This window comes from Pinus tabuliformis, chromosome 9, assembly GCF_031772625.1.
Source record: "Pinus tabuliformis cultivar Carrire ecotype Pingquan chromosome 9, CPIR1, whole genome shotgun sequence".
NCBI lineage: Eukaryota > Viridiplantae > Streptophyta > Pinopsida > Pinales > Pinaceae > Pinus > Pinus tabuliformis.
The window spans coordinates 1,429,995,773-1,430,003,190 of NC_142307.1; positions in this window are offsets into that span (position 1 = coordinate 1,429,995,773).

Consider the following 7,418-nt stretch of genomic DNA (forward strand, 5'->3'; position numbering starts at 1 on the left):
TCCTATTTTCAAAGAGTAGTTGTTTTCTATTTTTCTTGTACGCCATTATTAGTCATCTAGATATTATCTCACAACTGTTATGAGATATTTGTTGTACAAATTTGTTGCATAAATACCCCCTCCATTAGAGTTTTGAGGGGGGGTGTGGATTCCTAGACTCTGCTGTAATATTGAATTTATGGAATAAAGAGCTGTTGGAATCAACTGTTGTATGGCCTACTGGATGAAGAATTGAAGCAGAGGACTTGTCACAGATTTCTTGAATCAACCTCTGGACCAATAAGTCTACCCTTCACCCAATTTAAGCCCATTCCATCTGTTTCAAGTCTCCATTTGTTCCCTGTTTGACTACCTTGCTATGTGAAGCCATCCTCTGTTAAGAAACCAAATCCAGAAAGCCACTTTCTTTGACTCCATTAGCCCAATGGACTGAACTACTCAGTTTTACCTCTCTGTTCTATCGAATCTCACCACCCAAACTCCAACAAAACCCTTGAACTTCATAACTATCCTAATACCTTTAAAAACAAAGCTAAATCATAAAGAGAGAGCCCTCTCTGGATACAGATTGGCTAGATTTTGTATCTAAAAGATTGGTCTGTGGTTACCTCGGCATCCTTTCCTTTCTTACAACTTTTGGGAAAACCTGAGTGATAACACCGAGATCGGGTTTCACCTTCCAGAGTGGCCATGAATATCTTCATCAAGCAATCTTTAGGAAAATCAACCTTCAACTTGCGAATATGTATGTGAAATCTAACCAGGTATAAAGAAGCATCATTCCTATCATCATCTTTAAACATAGGCAAATTCCTTTGCCAATCTACCTTAGGAATTTTATTTGGAAAACCTAGAATGTGATCTCAGCTCATGGGAGCATACCTTCGATCCAGCGAAACCATTTTGATAACAATGAATTCACCAAGAAATTCTTCAGGCTACTGGTTCTTAAGGAGTGGAGTTGCCATAAAAATTCTGAAGCTTGGGATTCTTCGACATTGGAGTCGCCAGGAGAATGATTTCAGCCTTCATATGTGTCTAACTGCTGTCCACCATCAACAATCAGATCTAGCTTGATTCATGTACTTGGGTAATTTTCAAGTCAGATGTTCAGCTTATAAGACTAGACCAGTGATTGACTGAAGTTTCTTTTATCTACTTATGCACTCGCAAAGCAATGTGTAGTTCGAAGGCTTCTTGGCATAACTTTAGGCTCCGTCTATAGTTTATAAAGCAAGAACACTAACAAACAAATAAGCTTTTTTTCCCCAATATGGTTGCCACTATGTTAGTGTCTAAATATACCTTAGGCTGAGAAAGGTAGGATCTAGGACAACATCAAACCACGCTTAACCTGGTAGCTAGCCCTACCAGGTCGGGAGAGGGTTCTCTCCTTGTCAATCTCATCAAAATATGATTAATGAGGGCTTGAGATGATTGATGTGAATACTGATCTTAGGCTAGGTATGTGTGCAAAAGAGTTTGATTGAATTTGATGAGGTTTTTTTGGCTCAAATGGAAAGGCAGATTTGGGTCTGGGGAATGAGGCTCAGTTTTGCAGAGATCTCAATGGGGCAAGGTAGGCAAATTGATTTGGCACTTTAAATTGAATGAGATGGAGAGATTAGACAGGTGAGGAGTTGAAGAGGGCAAGAAAGCTCAGGGATCCTCTTCAAACAGCTGAAAACATCAAAAGCTAAAGCAAACCCTAGGTAGAGCACTGCATTTTCAATGGATTCTACCTTTTCCCTTGTTTGTTTTAGTTAAGAAGAAACAAGATAGATAATGGCATACATAACACATAAGTAAATTCACAATTACAGAAGAAAGCACTATACCAAGACAAAATGCCACATGAATCCCAAAGAGTGCTGCAAACCCTGGTCTCAATTCCTTAGCCAAAATGCTGATATGAGTATACAATGAAGCTCCTTGCTTTCTCAAAAGTCCAACCATGCTAATGACTGAAAGATCACAAGATATAGACAAACCATAACTCACCCTATCCTCTATGGGTCAAGATCACAAGTTTAGGAGCTGTCCCAACTAATTCTAAACTAAGATCTAGAAATCATGCAGTGGAACAGCTTGCCTCTAGAAACTAGGGAACTGATTCATTTAGTTTCAAACAACTTTTTGATAGATGAATCTACCTCCATAAGTGAAAATTAGACATAATTACATCAAGATCCATAAATTTACATTAAATTACATCACAAGTTTGACATTGAGAAGGAGAAAAAGTCAAACTGTCAAAAGCTAGGCGAAAAACAAAGTTTTCTTGGTCAAACTGAGCAAAATTTACCCAATGCGCCGCGCTGATTTCCCTATGCGTAGCACCTGTTTGTACCCACATTTGGAGACCTTCCTCGTATCCAAAATTTCTCCAAGTGTGCTTGTTGGAAATTTATGCCTATCTACTTTCTAACCCAAGTCGAATTTTTGAATTTGGCCTCCATTTGTCCCTCCAAAATTCAGTTCTCCCAACACTGCTTCTTGTGTGTCAAAATAAGGGTAGTAAGGTCATTTTTGAGTGTTTTTGACCTTTTCGAGGGCTCAAAACCTGTCAAAATTTCTTGGCCAATGGTAGGAAAGCATATTTTTCCATGAAAAATCTAAAAATGTTGAGTTTTCCTCAAAAGTAGTCCCCCATCAAAAGCGAGCGCCAGGTGGCGCGGTGCATAGGGCAAAAAAATTTGTTTTTTAAGCCAAAAATTCCAAAAATGTAAAAAGTGCCCCAATTTTTTTGAAATTTGAGCTGATTCTTCTCCATCAAGTGCTATATTGGGCCAAGGAAGCCTCATCCAAGATTTGAAGTTTATCTTGCGATTTTTGCCTCCTCGATCTCTTCTTCAATTTTGCCTTCAAACTCCTGATTCTAGCTTGGCACACCATATTCCTTGACAAATAATGATATGTCATGTTTCTAAACATATTCTTCTCATTGATGGCTTTCTCCAACCTCCTCTCCAAGTGGATATTAGCTCTTTCAAGCCATGATTCTTGGTCAGCATTGATTTCTTGCTCAAGTGATGTGAGCTTCACCTTCCTTCTTTTGGCAGCTTGGCAGTTTTCTCGTATGTTTTGTAATTCCATAATCACTTGCTGATCCTCAAGCTACTTGTTTCGTTGCTCCAGGAACTTTATTATCCACTCAGATCTTTCAAAGTTGAGGGACAAAGCATTAATGTCTGCCTGCTGCTTTTGGATGACTTCTTTGAGATTTGAGCTTTGTGGGCCCAAAACAATATCATCACTCTCAATGAGAATGAACTCAGTCTCCTGCTCACCTGAATACCCCTCGTCATGTACTGGCCTCTTTCCTTTGTCCCGAACCTGCTGTGCTGATGAAGGAAGTGAGACCCCTTCCACCCCGGGTGGAGATAATACTCGCTTTGCTGTTGCAAATAACCATCTAGTGCCCTTCTGATAGGTGACAAACACCGGCACACTAGCGGTTTGTGTCTCATGACCCTCCTGCTGATGAGAAGGTCCACTTGCCTCATGAAAATTCTCTGGAGGTACCTGAGGAGCCATGAAGAACTCACGAGAAATGAAATCCTCCCAAGTGATGCCTTGCAAACCAAGCTGATGGATGACCACTGTGGAGCGATAAAAAGGTGTCTTTTAAACTCCTAATTACCTTCACATTAATTATCAACCCAGGGACGACTTTTTATTTCAAGAGTGTACTCAGTCTGAGGCGGCTATTTACTTAAGAGTAATGTTTTGCAGTATAGTGCTTAAAACCCAAAAGTAAATGAATGCTTGAAAAAGAAATCTAACAATAACATAAACTCAAATGCTCTGAAACCCAACTATTCACTCAGCAAACATCAATTGAGGATACAACAACTATTCACTGAGCAAACTATGACTAAATTACTTTAAAAGAATAAAATCACACAAGGCAGCTTATCAGTCAAGGGTGCGGAAGCGATAACCCATCCCTCTAGAAACTGATGGAAAGGAAATTAGAGCATGGACCATAGGTCTGGGAGCTAAGCAGCGACTTGCTGGCTCACTACAGCCTTAGACCTTCTCTCACACCAAAGCAGCAAATGCAAGTAAATGGAACGGCAGAAAGTAAAATGGAATAGCAAACAGGAAATGGAACAGCAATCAAATAAACTAAGTCTCGCGAGTCAGAACTAAACTCACATTCTGCAATAAAATAGCAATCTTCTTTCTTAAGGCAAATTGGATGGAATGTACTTTATGGAATAGCACTCATTGATGAATTAGCAAGAATCAACCATACATACACACGACACGCTAATATGGTAATCTGACAATTAAGGTGAATACGACTATGTTTCCAAATAGAATAATATCACTTTTCGGATTCCAATAATCAGGATTTCAAATGAATCCAACAACAGTAATATTCAGTACAAATGCTCTGTAACAGAAACATGCAATCAACTCTGAAAAGATTCACTCATACAATACAGAGTCACTACATAAATTTCCTGAAGAAACCATTAATGAATTAATCGTAGCAGAGCATGGAATAGCATATGAAAAAGCATGTCAGATTACCGAGCAATAAAGATAAGCAAACCATGCAGAAATCAAAAGAATATAATATACAGTATCAGCAGCATACTCCACTAGAGGCTGGGCCCTTAGCCGCCAGCGGACGCTGCTGGGTTACTTCAGAAGGAAAAGAATGAACAGCAACTCCCAAATCATGTATTAATCAGCAAATTGTGGAATCATTACAACAGCAAATGCTTGAGAATTACAGCATGCAACAATCCCTATCCTATCATGGATAATCCACCATCATTCTTCATCATTTTTCTATCATTCTTCCATCATTCGAATTCCCCTGAAATCACCCCCCTCTCTGATCTCTGTTGTGATTTAAATAAAGAGAGATCAGAGAGCAGTTACAATCAAGATAAGTACAACATGATTTCTATTACAAAATTAGATTGTTTCCAACCAATTGATAAACAAGAAGATATATTTCCATCCAGCTTTCAACAAGAGCAAGGCGAATTTGGCTTTGCAGCTAAGATTTGGAGGACAGCCGCAACAATAAATCTCAGAATATCGTGCTCAAAGAACCCTGCGTTTCTCCCAGTACAAGCCGAATTTGGGCAAACTGTTTTTCAATAAAGTTAATTGGGCCCGTTCTGAACAAAACCCATGTTCCAGATTTTCCAGATTCTGCTCCATTTGGTCAGAATCTCAACCGCAAAACTGTCACTCCTTATTCCAGCGCATTTCTGAGTTGGCGCTTTTAAAAATCAAATATTCAATCTGAAAATTATCTTGGAGGCTAAGAATGGTAAATAATGTTATAACTGATTTATTAAAACTATCATTGATAAAATCACGCATAATCATCAATTTATTGGAAATAAAGGAGAATAGATAATATTCATTCATAAGAGCATAAATCATTTATAAAATGGATTTAAATGATAAATTATAACAACTATATGATGAAGAATAGTGGAAATGGGTGAGATAAGTTTTCAAAAGTGATAATGATAATGGCATATTAACGACCCAACATACCCCCACACTCAATATGTTACATGTCCTCATGCAACGAAAACTGAATATATTGCATGTCCTCATGCAACCCAAAGACAGAAACCATGTGTTAACCAAGCAAATATGTTCATCTCGGCTCATGAAATGGATAGAACAAATGAATTCTTCCTTAATTAATGAATATTTACTTTTAGTAATCTTGATGAAGGCATAACAATTTTTACATTGACATTCAATTATATGTATATATGAAGTTGCAACAAAATATGATATAGATAACAGCAAACTTCATTAACCATTTTGTCAAAAACTACAAACCATAGTTTGTTGAAATGTTGCAAGTAGATTTGTAATATATGAAGGCTTCTATGATCCAAAAATTAGATCGTTTTGATGCATGGATCATGAGATATAAACAAAATGGTTGTAGGTGAGAGTGCATGATTTCCGCAATTTATGAACCAATATTTCTTGAAATTGTGTGGGTTTGTATTGATGATACGTATGTGTTTTCCAAAAATTACAAGAATTGAGTTCATAGTTTTAAAAATATGTGGAAATCAATTTCTGCACTGTGTAAAAATGAAATTGTATGCCTTAAATAAGGAAGAAAGTAGAAAACATCCATCATGCATAGCAATTCCTCCCCCTCTCTGAAAAATTAGCATGTCCTCATGCGATGCTAGAAAACAAAGAGAGGTGGTTGCTACCAGCTGTTGAATTCTATGCTTGATGTAAAACAACATGAAATAAGGGAGGTGTTGAGAATGAATAAGAATAGCAATGGATGATAAAGAATATGAATGACATGGTCATAAGAAAGAAATGAAGGAACACTCCCCCATACTCGGAAATGATATGCTGCTGAAAAATGGGAAGTGGTAAAAACTATGAAATGAAGGATGGTAAATAATGCTCAAAATGGATGTTCAGTAAATTCTCCTAAATTCGTAATAAATCAGAAAATTATGCTATTTTACCTCAAGTTTTACCTCCAAAAGAAAAATGTGGAATGACATATATGTATTGACAGTTGTTGAAGCTGATGTAGGCAAAGTTGGTGCTGAAAGTGATGCAAAAGGTGGAATCCAGGTAAGCACATAATGTCTGAAGAGTTGTTCATGTTCGCAAGTTGCTCGAGCCGCGTCTGTTAGTTGCAATAGTGTGGTCATGCTGTGAATAGAATTTCCCCTGCATACTGGTTGTTCTCCTGTAAACAAATCATACTTGTGCATACAATGTTCTTGAAGCCATAGTGTTGGGTTTGAATAGCAACAGATAAGATGCATGCAAAATTGCAATTAGAAAAACTTATGTATACATGCAATACTAATATGTTGTCAAATCAACAAGGTATGGCAAAGTGCAGTAATCATATCGCATGCAATCCCATAATGCATACATTCCCCCCTCCAATTGGAAAATGGGTTCCATAACCATAAAGCATATGAAAGGGGTGGTGCTGACGGCAAGGCAATGGAATGAACAATATATCAGTAAGTGAAGCAGAGTACACTTATCAATGATAGGACGGTGAAAATTATGGTTATATTGAGAGCAAAGTGTGGAAAGATAGTTATGAATAAGAGATAGGACGCTTTGGATTGATGATAGTTTATACAAAACGAAAAAGGACAACAATATGCTAAAAAGATGCTTTGCTAATGGTATTCTAGCTGAAAATGATGTGATTGATCATAAAACAATTTCTCATGCATAAAGGTTCAAAACAAGGAAAAAATTAAGGGAATAACTTCTCTGATAAAAAGGAAAATAAGAAAAGGGTATTATAATAATAATTGACGATAAAATATAACTTCAATACCATAAGCAGAGCCGCTGCTGCTAGCAGGCGTCCATAGCCTCGGCAGGGTTGCTTTTTAACCCATATGAGCCAGAATCCTCAA